Source organism: Typopeltis vanoorti, chromosome 6 (genome assembly GCF_054136105.1).
Source record: "Typopeltis vanoorti isolate ZY-2024b chromosome 6, IOZ_Tvanoo_1.0, whole genome shotgun sequence".
Taxonomy (NCBI): Eukaryota; Metazoa; Arthropoda; class Arachnida; order Uropygi; family Thelyphonidae; genus Typopeltis; species Typopeltis vanoorti.
The window spans coordinates 49011407-49027905 of NC_143554.1; the positions used below are offsets into that span (position 1 = coordinate 49011407).

Genomic DNA, 16499 nt, shown 5'->3' on the forward strand with positions numbered 1-16499 from the left:
TGCATTTTGCAGCAATGCAGTTACCTGAAGCAACACGTTCATAAACCTGTTAAAGGTGAATCTTGGATTTTACAATAACAGCAAAAGGGATTTCTGATGGACCAAATTAATTAGCAAGAGCCCTATGTGGTCGGTGTCATTTGACCTATGAAGTAGAATTGAGGCTAAACGGGAAGAGCGACGATTAAATGGGAGATATGACTTAATGGATGGGATTTCAATGCAAAATTGATAACACTGAATGACGTCATGCATGATTTCATGTCGAAGTTTACTCTGAAAAATAAATTTCATAAGAAATCGGAGTCAGCTTCATTAATAATAATGAAATTCTCAAATACGTTGGCAGAAAAGCCACTTATTGCTAAGCAAAATAAGCATCCCAGCTAGTTAAGAAAGATTAAACTAATCCGAAACGTTTCTTTTATTTTTATTTTATATCAGATAAAGTAAAATGTAACAGACCATAGCCAGCTTCATGGTGAATAACTATGGATCATTAAGCTGGGGTTGCGGCAGAATTTACAAACTATTTTGCGAATGTAACTGGAAATTACATTTATTAAAGGAAATACTGCTTGAGAGGCAAATGCACTAAATAACGCTCTACAGGAAGAGAAAATGGCTGATATCTTATTATTATTATGGGCAACTCCAAGGAGTCCTTAGACTCATCGAGGGAGGCCCTAAACATTATATCAAGAACAACTATTCGGTATTCGCACAGTATCTATCATACTTTGCTTTGAACCCATTTACAGTCATGGCACCCACAACAAACTCTGGCCAACTCCCTATCCACCAACACACACAAATCTCTGGCCTCGTCAACTTCCTGCAGTACAGTTCCACCAATGTGATATACTGCTGTTAATTTTTTCACTCCCAAAATGCATAACCTTAATCTTTGCTATTAAACTGACATCCATTCTCATTTGTCCAGACTGCCAATCTATCCAAATCATCCTGCAAAATTGACATCAAGTGCATTCACTATTGCTCTACCCAACTTTGCATCATCAGCAAAGAAATGAACAGTTCCTCTCAGATCCTTTCCAATATCATTAATGAACAGATTAAATAGCAGTGGTCCAAGAACAGAACCCTGCGGCACACCACTAGTAACAGGCATTCTTTTGGACTCAACTCCTGAATAAGCTACTCTCTGATATCTCTCCATTAACCACCCTCCTATCCATCTCACCAACCTTATATCCATCCCCATTTGCTGCAGTTTACTGATTAGAATTCAATGTGGTATCCTGTCAAAGGCCTTAGCAAAGTCCAGCAGTATCACTGTAAATCCATTACCCTTATCCAATTCAGCTATCACCGTATTATAAAACGTGAGCAAGTTACTGAGGCATAAGCTTGCACTGTTAATTTCCTTTCATAATCTGCTTTAGCTTTTCTTACCACACTAGTTACCCTTCTGGCCTGTGCATTGTACTGTTCGTGTGCCTGCAAGTCGCCTTTCTCCTTAAATTTCATCCACAATTGTTTCTTTTTTTTGCAGCTAAAGCTTAATGGCGCTATTCATCCATTTTAACTCCCATTTGATTTACTCTCCGGACTCTAGGTATGCAGTCACTTCCCATGCACTATCAACATCCAGCCCTTGCAGTTTAACATGCCATGGCACTGATCCAAGCAATCACATAAGCTCGTCATACTTACCAGCCCGGTAATTCCACATGTACCCTGTCTTAATTGAAAATTCCACACATTTAGCCACTTCCTAGGTCAAGACCTTATGATTACTCTCACCAATTGGTGGCAATATGATCTTATTCATAATAGTCAATTTCTCAGATGCAATTACTAGGTCAAGCACTCTCGAACCCCTAGTATATTCCATTACATGCTGTCTCAGGTAGTTATCCCTTAGTAATTGCATAAACTTCATTTCCTTCCTCCCTCTAATCAATGTTACCATAGTTAAAATCCTCCATAATAATTACCTGTCCTCCACTCATTGAGTCTATTTGCCTATGCATATTGTCTCCATCATCTATTCCATCGCCTGGTCTATAGCAGCACCAACTGTAAAATTTGTTCTGCTGATCTTAATCTCACCAGATAGCATCAAATGTGCTATTTCCACTATCCTTAATCATTATCTCAATCACCATCTCAACGTATTCATTGAGAAGGCAATTCATTAACTCATCTTTCTAAGCATATATTTTCAATTTCTGTTCATCCATTATTATATCTTATACATTGTTTGGAAATAAGTCAATAGAAACTCCCACTGGCAAGATGCATCGCTTCATGTAAAGAGTCACGTGTTTATAGCCAGTATAAATTGAAGGAATAATGCTCCCAAGTCAGTATAACTGTGTCCAGGTGATATGGCCGCGAGAAGGGAACTGACAGGGTTGGAAAACGGCGTTGTGATAGGACGCCATGTTACAGGCTTATCTGTTCGGCAAAATGTTGAAAAACTGGGTCATCCCCGGTCAACAATCAGTGCTACCATACTGAGATGGAGCGCAGAGAGTTAATTGCAAGTGCTACCCGCAGTGGACGACCCACACATGCACTAAACGTGACCATAGGGTGCAACGAAATATATGGTGTCCCTTGAGTTCTTTCCAAGCAGTATATATACATTAATCGAAAAGACAATCAATAATAATAATAACTGGGCTCACCGTTCATGAAATGTTAATCGTTATGGTAGAACTGTACACTAGTTTGGAGATATCACATTACATTGCTCTAGTTTGTAATTCAGTATTAGCAAGCCATTCGTGTAGCTTCTGTTAAATCTATATGAGAATGGTGCTCGACGAATTTCGAGGCTCTGAGGCTGTATTCACAATATAAATAAATAAATAATAGCAAAGTACAGATTCCCAAACTTGTCCTTCACTTTACATAAAATTAAAAATAGTATGAAATGATTCTAAAAAAAAAAAAAAATACAACCACCGCAACATAAATCTTATACGAAATGCAGTACTTTGTGATGTCAAAATGATTCTAAATTTGCATAACCAGGGAAAGAGCCTGGATTGCTGCGTATACATATTAATTATTGATTGCTGTTTAAGTGTTCCCATACTCTGAATTCATCTAATTAGAGAATTTGTTGGAGTGGCATTATTTCTTGAAGAATAGGGTGATCAACCTCATTCAGCATAACGAATTACAATACATAAAAAAAGGAGAAGCTGAGTGGGGTTTAAGTAGAGGAATATAAACAACTGTACTTTTGTTCATGTTAGTCAAGGAGTTTAAAATACTCCCAGTAGATTGGATAATAACAGTAATAAAAACAAACTGTCCTACTAACAGTGATTTCTATGTTCAAACAAATAATACACCTTAAGGAATACCAATTATCATCATGTCTCTAACCTGATTCCGATTCAAATTACTACTCATCTGTTCCTCGAATCACAAAGCAAACAAAGGGTCATCGAAGGTAGTCTGCCGGAGGTTAAATTAACGCAAAGAGGAGTACGCTATTCGCATCACGCAGAGAAGCTTGCCAATAATCACCTTTCCTGCCAGAATGCCAGACCTATTATAATTATTATTATTATTAAAAAGTCCATTCACACGGCGCTGCACGAGATAAAGCTCCCGATCCCACAATCCGACTTACCTTGAAGGAAGAAAAGCTGTCTGGTGGTGCTCATTTGCACATGAAAGCCTGAAATACGGGATGTTTCATTAGTAGCTGCACAGGATTCCCAGGATCGATAGTTTTTATTTTATTTTTTTTTTTTTTTTTTTAAGTTGCATGGAATCATAGTACTGAAATATACAATAAGGAAATATGTGGGAGAGATCTTGTAACAACATGAATAGATGTAATAATCTAATTTTTTCTCACTTTTTCTTTTAATAATGTAAGATAGCTTAGAAAAGTCGGAAACTATCATCCGAACTTTTCAGAACGTTTACTGAGTTTGGACGGAAGTACCATCGTATGGAGGATCACATGATTTCGATGGAATTTCTCTATCAAACACATGGACAGGAAAAGAATCGGAGACCTTTCATCTTTCTCGGTGAAACTATACTTTCATTATAAAGAAAGAACTCAAACAAGAGATTCCTCATATTGTGTACCTGCGAGACTTACAAACTGTTTCAATCATGCTAATATGAATTCTAAAAATTGTTTCATCACATAGAGAAACTGTACTGTATACCGGAAGAACAATTTAATAAAACTGCTCGATAAATTTTATGATATGTATGATCAATGTTTTTCTGTAAGAGCTGCAAAAGCTAAACCCGGAAGGTTGGTAAGATGGCACCTATAGGCAACTAAGTTTCATATTTCGTTTAAGCACAACAAGTATATCAGCACGTAAATTCCTTTCACTGTTGATTTATTGTATTAATCGATTAACCTTGTTCAGGTGTTGGAGTTAAAGAGATAATCTAATATAGCAATAAAGAAAGAATCGCGGTCGTAAAACCAAACCATTTTTTTTTTATTATTTATTTATTTCAGGTTTATGTTTAACGATTTTTCTCTATTTATGTTCAAGCACGCTTGAACTGTGAGTAAAACGTAACTTAAGACAAATTTGACAGAGCTAGCATCATCGTAAAGCGTTATGTTCAAATAACGTATCTATAAAATGTTTTTGGGTGGGAAAATAGTGAAATAATGAAGGGAACAGGTACTACTTTTTCTAAAAAAAATGTATAGATAAATTATTTATACATTTTATAATTATATTTGATATAATTACATTTTATATAATTATCACAGTGTTAATTATATAAAACTGTGTAAAATGATATACAGTATACTATAAAATAATATATACCTGTATTATATAAATAATCTTAAATAATTTATAAACTGGCATGCCGGCCTGTTTGACTGAGTGGGATGGGATGGATATTCTGTCCAATATCCATCCCATCCAATCCAATTCTCGTCCGTTCGAAGACGGGTTGAGTCGACAGGTATGGGTTTTTTAGACAATGGATCTTAAATAATTCATAAACCTATATGCCGGCTGTTTGACTGAGTGGTTAGCTTATTCCTCTTCAACCAAAAGGTGGCGGGTTCGAATCCCGCCATGGCTATGGATATTTGTGATTGTCTTTAGGTGGGGGATGGATTTCATCGCCCTGTGCAAGACCATCAGCCAGCTTAATGGAAGCCTGAAGTGGCTTAAACCGTTTCATGTTGCGTCTGAGTAGGGCTTCCGGAATATATAAAAAATAAATAAATAAATAAAAGAATAAAAATCCTTAGCCCACTCACGGTACTTATGTACTAGAGGGTTGCAACCTTTCGTGAGTAAGAACCATATAAAAATTGTCGGTAGGGCCTATAAAAGAGCAGTCAGAAATCGTTCAGAATATGTATATGCTCTTTTTAAGATAGTCAGTCTGCTACAGAAGTGGGAAGGTTCTCTAATAAAACGGATAAACCAGTCTGAAAATACAAGAATTTAATGTATAATATACTAGCTAAAATTAGCTACAGTCATAAGCAATAACAGATTAATAGTTTGTTAATCCTGAAAGTGGCAAGTGTTTCTTGGAACCTTATTTACTGCAAGTACCTTACCAGTACCTAAAAGGAATAAAAAGGTGCGTCGATTTCTGCAATATCCATCCCATCCAATCCAATTCTCGTCCGTCGAAGACGGGTTGAGTCGCCAGGTATGGGTTTTTTAGACAATGGATCTTAAATAATTCATAAACCTGTATGCCGGCTGTTTGACTGAGTGGTTAGCTTATTCCTCTTCAACCAAAAGGTCGGGACTGATTTAGCTGATAAACAATTCGAATTTCCAGGATGATTCCAGTTCCCGAATGACACTGGATAACTTCACCATCAATTGAAAAGCAGTACCAGACGGCATTCGAACTCAGGCCTTCCTAACCAAATGGCTCATCTATACCGACTGAGACAAGAAGGCTATTTTTTGTAATAAGCGTCTACTAATTCTAAAATTTTATATAATTACTTTAGAATCAATTTAGAACCGATTACGTTTTACACAACACATATTAAAGTATACAAATATTTCTACATATTTCAGCAAGAAGCAGATCTTTAAAAACAGAAATTTACGCTGATAGTCAACACAAAAATTAACTTGTGGTATTCTAGGTGGATTACGAAAAATGAAATTAACATTACGAATCGCCTTTTTGTAATGACGTAATGTTTGAAAGACGTTTGAAAAAATTATATGAAGGAAAGTTGTTACAGAGAACAGATTGCTTAGAATAATTCAATATAATTCTAACCAAATTTTCCGTGTCAAAATAATGGAAAAATTAATTAACATTTAATTTGTACACTGCCTAGTGTAGTCTAGTGACAATGACCCATAAGAGAGAGGACCCTTTCCCCCCTGTCTCTTATGAAAAATTTAAGAACGCCAAGCGTTGTTAAGTTATTTGAAAAAGAATCAGTTTCTAAAAGACGGAAAGATAACCTAGACAACTTTAGTTTTTATAAAACACTAGGGGCTGGTAATTTTCTCGCAAAAAATCACGTGACTTCAGTTTTAACACACAAAGAAAACAACATAAACAACAAAAAATCCACTTTGAAAAATAATGGAAATTTTGGGCTGTCGAGCATATGATTACATCCGTTTCGCACAACTACCAATCATAAAAATCGCCCATCGTGCAGCAAATGAATACTATTCTCAGAAAGTGCTTTCAAAACTTTCTTAAAATCTTACACTTTACGCGATAGTTTCATGCTAACGACTCAACTATTGACTACATCGTTTGAGCAATAAGACTTTCAATAGCCAACCCGAATATAATTATTCAATTAATTTTTTTAATCTCAATTCCACACAAAAAAACTGCGATCGAAACTTGTAGAACATCACTGCGTATTAATCAGGGAATCGTGTTGTAGAGATCATAAAAAATTTCTTCATGCCATCACGGCTTCAGCAAGGAAGGTAGTAATATCACAGGTTGGAAGTGAAACCAATTTGTCACTTTGGGACTTCACAAATATGCATGCAAGGATGTGATTGAAACCTATAGCTTTTGGCTATAGGAGTAGAACTGGTTAAGAATCACAACTACCAAAAGCTACAAGGCCAAGTAATGAGACATTTTTTTTTTCAGCCGGTTTGTATGCTTTATGAGGGAGGGGCTTTCCACTTTCATATAAGTTAGAAAGTTTTCCAACTCTTTACCGGTGATAGTATCCTTCAGTGACAAAGTGGAATCTTTATCCACTCGATTACTAAGATCAGGTAGGTAAGCACTCGAAAAGCCAGGAAAGGAACTCGGGGATTTCACAAACAAAGCGAACGGTAAAAAATTGGGTTCATATATTCTCAACTTTAAACTGACCTTATTAGCTATTACTCCTGTTTATTCATTCGTGTTATCGCTATGAATCAGAATTACACAGAAGTTCCTGTTTTGGTACTGACATGTTCTACCATACGTTTACTACTGCAGATAGGCTTAAGGGTTAGATAATTTGGTAACTATGCTTTAGTGCCAAACATCAGTATTTCTCAAAGCGTTTAAATTAAGCCTCCAACAAGCAGGGTGCTGGTCTCACAGGTGGCAATGAAATTAATCTAGAAATGTGTGTTGTTGTTCTAATTATTCGTCCATCTACATACTGTTGTATACAAGACTGTCGGCATTGAGTGGAACTTCTATAAATAAGTACCGAAATCATCACAGATAATTATAAAATGGTGCACTCGTAATAGCATTTCTTCTATAATGACAACATTTATTACCACCCAATTCTACTTAAATTTTGTGAAATTGCCTTAATGTATTTTTTTTTTAAGATTAAAATTTCGATTTTGGTATGATACTAATCAAAACTGAAATGATTCAACGGATTTGAAGAAAAGTCCTAAACACAATATTTAATTAAATTGCATCTAGCGAGAGACAAAGAGAGAAGATTCATTCTTATCATTGTGAATATTTGTCATTAAGATCTATCGATGAAAGCAGCCCAGAGCAATATAAAAAAAAAGTTCATAAATGAGGCAGCATATGCACAGGTGACCAAATACACACCACGTTGGCTGGATCTTATAATTGACAATTTTCTCCCAAATTTAACATGCAGACAGTGTTAGTGTAAAATCTACATCGAAATTTATGAAATTCAACCCAGACAGGGCAACGGCGCCTCATATGAGTTGAAATTCGTAAACTGTGAATTTACGAATTCTTTAAGCCTTCTGTGCAAGTCCGAATTTGGGGAGAAAAAAAAAACTGAGATGGACGAACAAAGTACTGTATGGGATACCACGTTTCAATGACATTGATCCGTCTTTCTAGAAATAACTTGGCACTTCAGACAAACAAAGCGAATCCAATTGGCGCTGCGAAACGCCTATAAAAGAAAACAACAATGCCATCCAAATGTAAAGAGCAAAAATGCAGAAACTGTTTCGCCTTTAAAAAAAAAAAGTATTATTTGTATGGTTTGAAAATAACATTAGATGCCTAACAATGTTGATATGACAGTAATCGAGGAGATGTACCGTAATCACTTTGAGCTCCTTATAATCTCGGAAACTCAGTCTGATTAGAGAATGGTGGCGAAAACAGTCAACTGAAATTCTGACGTGTAAATAAAAGAATTTTAAAAATTCGAAATATGTGACACAACACTTCTATACTTTCTAACGTTCTTTATTTATTAAGAAAAGCATTCCTGATGTAATTAGGACACTGCGCATAATATCTCGCGAAATCACCATTCGATCAGCGCCGGGAATTTGAAGACCTTAGTTTTTCATTAACACATTAGTGAAATGGCTGGGCTAGAGAGTCCTGTCACAAATCTATTGAATACATTAATAATAGAATGGCTAATCCGGTGTTTCCGGACAGGATGTTTGCATGCAGCATGTTGATATAAATCAATTATAAAAGAAAAACTTACCGAACTGAAATCTTCATATTTTATTATTAGCGAACTAAAACAGAATTTTGCCACCTATGTTCCAATTCGCATGCTGCCACCACAAAAGAAGCTTCAAAATCCAGTAGAAAATCGCGGCGACATAAAAAAAAAACATGAAATAACGCTTGAAAATTGTCTTGAAGCCGACCTAGCAGCACGTCGTAGTCCCGGATATGACCATGATTCATGATCAAATTCTATTTTAATAAAACCGTGATTAGCGAAAGCGACTCTTTTCACCCGTCATGCAAGTTTCCAATAGTTGCAAGGACAAGGGAGCAGGGGTGGGAGGGTAGGAACGGGAATGAGGAGCAAAAGAGAGAGAGAGAGAGAGAGAGAGTGCGTCTGATTTAATCTACTTGATCTCTCAATAACCGGATAAATTTTATATTCTAATAAAGCGTGTTATCAGGCGGAAACACTGAAAGCGCTCGTGCCGGATCGATCATCAGCTACATTTCTCTAGTCCTGTCTGCTAGATTGGGCCTTTCGGGCGCTTTTAATTTTGTAGCTACGGCCCCTGATGGGCGTACATTTACCGCCAGATTGGATCATTACTCAGTCGGAACGATGTCTGGATTAACCCACGTCTCGCTAGCAGATTGAATTACATCAAAACTGCTGAGGTTCCACTGTATCTTGGTACATACCTGTCACAGATATGTTCCCCTGTCCCGTTTAAATGGTATATAGAACCTCGAACAAGAAGAGGGAGATCAAACTGAACGCGCATCGCGGATTTAAATACGATTTTTATGGCTTTTATGGAAAAAAAAGGGGAAAAAAAGAAATCATAAAAGCCACAAGCATCGTCCTTAAATGAAATGGTGATTTTATAACTGATATTTTATCAGTTATGAAACAGAATACATGAAGATACACTTCCGTGTGTGTGAACATATCTAGAGTCTGAAGGCTTTTCATTAGGCAGCTATGAGAGGTCTCATATAAATCAAAAATAAGTGCAAAAATCATTTATAATTTAATGGCAAGATTTTCTGAGTATCTGAAGTCAAAATCAGATAATAAATTTTGAAGTGATAGAGAAACATAATTTTGTAAATTACAAATCTAAACCAAACGGCAGAATACGGAAAGGTTAACAAGGAGCATGCAGCGGTGCAATTTCATAAAAAAGCCGTACATGAATGGCATTGTCTTTTACATTGATTGTGTTATTAGCTGACAACTAGTTCTATAATTTTCAGCTTTTTTGTTTGCAGAAAAATTCTTTATTTCTGAGAGCTGTCCTATAAGCAAAACAGGCAATTATGCTTTTTGTAAATGTTTAGAATTCCACACTAAAAATCCGCCTTGATGCTCTGAAGTGGTGCAATTACTTTTAAATCGCCACAAATATTCCAAAGTTAGGCCTTACATATATTTTCAAAAATTTCTTCACAGTGATCGTGTGTGCGAGGTTTAGAAAATTTCTGATTACTGCTATGGAATAAAATTGCTTTTCAGCTTGTTTTGAACGTTGGCTTTCAAAACATAAGCTTAAAAGTAGCTTTACTGCAAGCTAAGATCATGGACTTTAGGCTTTATTGGTTTCTTTTAAAAGTCCATTACATCACACAAGATAACGAATTCCATTCTTAATCACATTATCAGGAAAGTCTTTTTTTGTTGTTGTTTTTATTTTTTGGAAAAAAAAATTCTTACTGAAACTAATAAGATTCCATTGTTGTTGACGAGATCAAAGATTCGTGATTCACATTTTTGAAAAGATCATTGAATTCTTTCTGTTCAATCACACGAAGTTTAGTGAATTTCAGAAATGCTTTTCATCTGATAAATGACTTCGCATCCATAATGTAAAATGTTCAACATCATCCGGCAATAACACCGCAGCAACACAGTATGTTGCGGTGATGGTGAAGCAGGTGCTGGAAGATCTGAAGAGTAAGGCACTAGTAGACTGTAAGTATGGATACAACATCAAACGTTTGTTTTTCAGAGAAAACTGAGATACATTAGCGAAACAGAGTTAAATGCATTATATGATATTTTGGGTCTCTCTCTCCAAAATCATGGACAGGATTCGTGCTGAATCAAATGAGTACTTTGCAAGATGTGCAGCAATAACTAGCAACTTACCGTAATATATAACAATTCTCATTCGTCAGTAAAAACTTTCAAAAATCACAAAGTTTCCACAAAATAAAATATCACAATGTAGTATTTAAATTTTTCGTAAATTCAGTAATTCCCTAATTAAAGCCGAAGACAGATTTTTTTTTAATACGGGAAAAAAAACTTTTATAAAGTAAAATTCTTCTTGGGCCAATAAATACAACTGTCCAATTAAATATACCGTAATGTTATTAGAAAAACAAAATGACACTAGAAAAGTGTCTCCTGCGACTCGTTTCACTGTCTTTCATCCCACACTATATCATCATCTTGTAAAAGAGCATTAAATATTAAAAATTATTGATTATTTTTTAAATAATAATGCGGAGAAATATTGCAGACGTCTATATTCTTCTGTGGTTTTGTGTTCGTGGGTAACTCTTCCCAAGAACTTGTGCAAAACAGCAATTAAAATTAGAATTGATGAACTGAGATTATGTGGGGATGAATTAAAGAAAAGAGTCACGTTGGAATGTTTCCTACTAAATTCAAAGACGTGTTAAGGACAAGAAAATGCTTCGCCACTGAAGAGAGAACAAACATTTCAATAATCAATATCCAATAAGTCAAAATTGCACTGATATGAGACAGGATGCACTACAGGGAAACAACTGTTTTTGTTGGTTGCCTATATCAGAACAGTACCTAAGGCTACTCAGGAAAATAAATGACAGGTCATAAACTTAAAAAAAATTATTAATACCTTCACGATTACCATCAGTTGAAAGCAGGAAAGGGATACTTTGGGATGATAGCAGTCAATTCGATCAGGATGAAAGAAACTAATAGCTACTTTCACTCGATCAAGTTTGTGCAACAAGTTAGGATCGCAGCATCCTTCAGAATGAGATGGACCAGAAAACGAAAGTTGAGCGAAATGTATATTGACAAAATTATAAGAAATAACAGAAAAGGAAATGCTAAAAATTGTGCTGGCAGAAGTGAGATCACGTTTTAATGTAATTACTGATAAAATCCCTATCCAGCATCGATAATGGCAACTCATGAAGAAATATGGCACTCATCACTAAAAACTTTCCTTCAAACATAATCACACATCAGCAACAAGTCGCAATAACGTGATTAGCAAAACATTGAATAAGCATTCCAAATGTATTAAATGCATAAATACTTATCAGATGGATACGCATTACCGCACATAAAATGCCATGCAGACGAAGTCTTTAGGAAAAGAACAGTGTGCAAAGCAATTTATTTCTGATGCAAACATTATAGAAAACAGTTACGGCTATTAAATACTCCTAAGATGGTAAGAAAGGATCTTCAAAGGAACTTAAATCTACTGTTAAACACGTACTTCTCTCGATAATTTCCGGCTATTTTTCTAACCACAAACTTACTCTCTCTTTGTGGGTGGGTGCAGTCATTCGTGTAAAAGATGGGTATTTTCACATGCAAGTTATAATAGCTTAATTACATTAAAACAAAGGCTAACAATATCCATCATCATTTAATACGAAGCGCATCCGTACCTCACTCAGTTTCGAACGATGCGCTGCGGCTGGAAAAACCTAAATTCGAATCCGAAATCGAATGTAAAAAATCTAATCAAGGTGTTTCAACTGAAGATGAAATAGCTGGTCTTGGAGGTGGCAGAGATTTTTTCCCCAGAAACTCGGGTTTTTTTCATCCTGGAAAGAGGCAAACCAGCAGCGTGAACACATATCTACAGACATAAAATACCTACCCTTAAAGCAATGCAGCAGAGGAATGGCAAGCTGTGTGCATTAAATTTCCTAAAACCTGTAAGTAGGGGATCGAATGTTTAAACCCATTTTCGACGGATGAGACTCGGACAGATTTAATACGAAAAACAAAATTGGCATTGGAATTTCAAAAAGTTCGAAAGAGATACAGTACTTAAGGTAACACAAAACTTTCACCATAAAAATGAAATACTTATAAGCGCATATCCAACAGGAACTCTGAATCCCTGACAATTATTTCAAACAACTGTTCTCATCAGAGAGACAAAATGCCAGAATCAACTTATAGTAGCGACTCATGCATGAAAACGTTTGTTTGTTTATTCTGAAGGAAATATTTTGGCTACCTGGTTATGTGGTTACTTGGAATAGATATTTATTATACTTCCTTTTAATAATCTTCATTGTCATATTGAATTCTTTTAGCCTCATTACTTCCTTAATTTTAACAACATAGTTATATCATTACCCTGTTGTGTAAATGCTATATAACTATGTTATATCATAGTTATATATGAAGTATTATTCACATAAAACTGGTCCATAACATAAGGTTTACATATTTTCAGGTAGAACTATTACGATATAAAAAGAAATAACGTGATGCTCAATATTGTGTTAGTATTAGTTATTTCAATTACATATGACTGTTAGAGACAACAAACGTTCTCATCAGTCTTGATTCTCTACAGTGTTAAGTGACCGTTAGAGATGTTGCGGATGAGGCAGGCACTTAACAGTGTTAAGTGCCTGCATCATCCACCTTTATATTAATTTTTACAAGACTTCCCCCCCCCCCCCTTGCCTTCCACGCTTTTCATACAAGCATTCACAATGATTAGCGGACTATATATGTACGCAGTTCTCTCTCTCTCTCGTTGTTACTGTCATATGTCCTGTTTGAAGAGTAATATAATCTTCAAAAAGTAAGCATTGTACAAAAATTTAATTACGGCCATTCGATTTAGGGTGTATTTTTTCATTTCGAGGCACCAAACATTGACTAAGAATTGATCTCGATGGCAATCATTGGGTAACTTCGAATACATGAGGTAGATTTTAGACATTTGGCAATAATCTTTAGGTATAAAATTTAATTCCATATTATATCAAGTCGAACCAATATATATATATATATATATATATATTAATATTTCCGAAATTCGCCAAAGAACCAACTAAGCAAGTTTATTGTCTTATTGATAGATTTACTCTAAAAAAAAAAAAAAAGGATAAGTCTAAATGCTATTTACAAGATTTTTTTGACCATTCACCATCCTCATTTGTTGAAAACGTTTTCAACAAATTTCTTCCAAAAATTGCGTAACATATAATAAGTAACCTTACTCCTCATGTAATACAGGTTTTAAGAGGGAAAAAACAAAAAAAGATACGAGTTACATTCCGAAAGCACTGCCTGGTCTCTCTCTCACACACACACTGCTTGGGGTGCAAGTGGCCTTGAATCATGTCTTCTTTTGTTCCTTCGCTACAGTTTAGTGAGGAGTGCTGCATGATCGAAGTCGTATTTCTCGTGTTATTGATAACACAACAGGCAGGTTTTATCATAAGTGTGTGTGATATCGTCATGTCGGTTCAGAATACAAGAGTATATATATAGAACATTTGAAACGGGAAATGATCATCACTCTTAGTTTTTAAGCAGTAAAAATGAATAACACAATGAAAAGAATACTACGTGAGAAAGTTCTTCAAAAGAATTAAAGTTGAGCAGCTATCTAGTTTGCCTGTGAACTATACAAACACTACTCAGGAAAAAATTATACAGTTTTAAAATAAGAGTCAAACCTTGGAGTCTCAGTGGTAAACTATGAAGAAAACGTTGATTCCAATAGCGAGGCATGCGGTGAAGTTGCCTTCAAGGATAGAAAAATAAGAACAGTATGGTGGATACAAGAAAAAAAAAGAATCAGGCCTGGGAAAGAAGACAGCATACCGAAAGCGCCTGACAAATAAGTCAGCAGATTCCCGTAAAGAATACTGAGAAAATTATAAGGGATTATTAAGCTATGTGTAAAAGCATCTAAACAAAAGTTAGGGAAGACTTTTGATAAGAATGAAGAAGATAAATATCATGAAGGTAGCAAAATATGCTAGAGACTATTGAAAAAAAACTTAGAAATTGAAAATAAAGTACTATGAAAGGAATAAAAGATGACATGAAAACTGAACACAAGGATATTATAGATGTCTGGAGTAATTACTATATTATAGATGTCTGGAATAATTACTTTGAAAGACTGTTAAATAAAACGAACAGTGACAGAACAGAAGTCGAAAATATTCAAGAGGAATGCAAATAGAACATGTCAATATTTGGAGTATAAAAACCTATCAAAAGTCTGAAATGTGGATGGAATTCTGGAAATCTCAAAGATGGTGGTATAAAAGTTTTGCAGTGGTTATACTGCATAATTCAGAGTTCTTCCTGGAGAGAAGGTCGAATTCCAAATGATTAGAATGGAATCTCTAAACAGGGGAATAAAACTGAATTTGAAAAAAAAAATACAGTGGAATTTCTGTACTAAGTGTTCCACGTAAGATTTAGGCAAGCATATTTGAAAATAGGCTATGAAAATTGTGGAAGAAAAACTTGGAGAAGAAAAAGTTAGGTTGAGGCCAAATAGATGTTATCAAGATCAGATTTTCACTTCATGATAAACAGTTGAGAAACCATCGGAATATAACAAGGATTTTTAGTTAAGTTTCGTAGATCTGGTAAAGGCATGCAACAAGATGTAAGAGAAAAAACTATTTTTCTCTGGCATTTTGTTGTACAGCAATACATAATCTATTTTTAAGCTGCCTGTCAGCGGTTAGAATTGAGGATGATTTGACTTAAAATCAGATGTAAGACAAGAGAGTACACTATCTCCTTTATTCATCATCTATATGGATTGCATAATGAAAGAACGTGGCATGAAACCTGATATTAGAATCGCAGATATCAAATTTCATTTTTTACTTTATACAGGTGATTATATACTCCTAAACACATCCAGCGCCATCCTCCAGGATTCTCTATCCAAACTGAATAAAAAGCTGTAACAAATCTGGCATGAAAAGTAACAATAAAAGACCAAAACTGTGAAAATAGGCAGGAACATAGAAAACTTCAGCTGCATTCTCAATGAAGAATCTATGGAAGAAGTAAAATATTTCAGCTATTTAGGCACAGTTTTTAGTGAAGAGGCAAATTAAATCTGGATATATACAGCAGAATAAGCAAAGCTGGTATGATGGGGAGCCAGTGTGCTGTCGTCTATACTAACAGTGTACAAGACGGCGTTCAAACCAGTTTTAAGTTACGGATCTGAGAGTTGGGTTAGAAATAAAGCACAGATTTAGAGACTAAAGACCATAGATATGAGAGTTATCAGAAAAATTAGGGGCCTGAACAGATGGCATCAATATCAGATTCATATTGAAAATGAAGTTATTAGGGAGGGGACTTGAGATTGTTATTATTGAAGAATGCGTACGGCTAATCTATGATGGCATGGTCACTTAAACAGAATGGGAGAGAGGAAAGGTTAAGCAAAATGTTTGAGGGTAAGATAGCAGGAAAAGGACAAGAAGAAGGCCAAGATCTAGGTGGATTGATTAGGTAATAAGTGTGACGACTGAAATATTGGATATAGCGATAGTAGAGTGATGGCAAATGATAAACTAATTTGGAGGACAATTGGTGGTAGGAG

The 16499-nt window shown here is 35.3% G+C and overlaps 1 protein-coding gene across 1 annotated transcript in view; it reads right to left on the bottom strand.

Annotated features, from left to right (window-relative positions):
• The window catches only part of LOC150105440 (uncharacterized), a 763287-nt gene that overhangs the window by 173743 nt on the left and 573045 nt on the right, over window positions 1-16499 (bottom strand). The window lies entirely within an intron of this gene.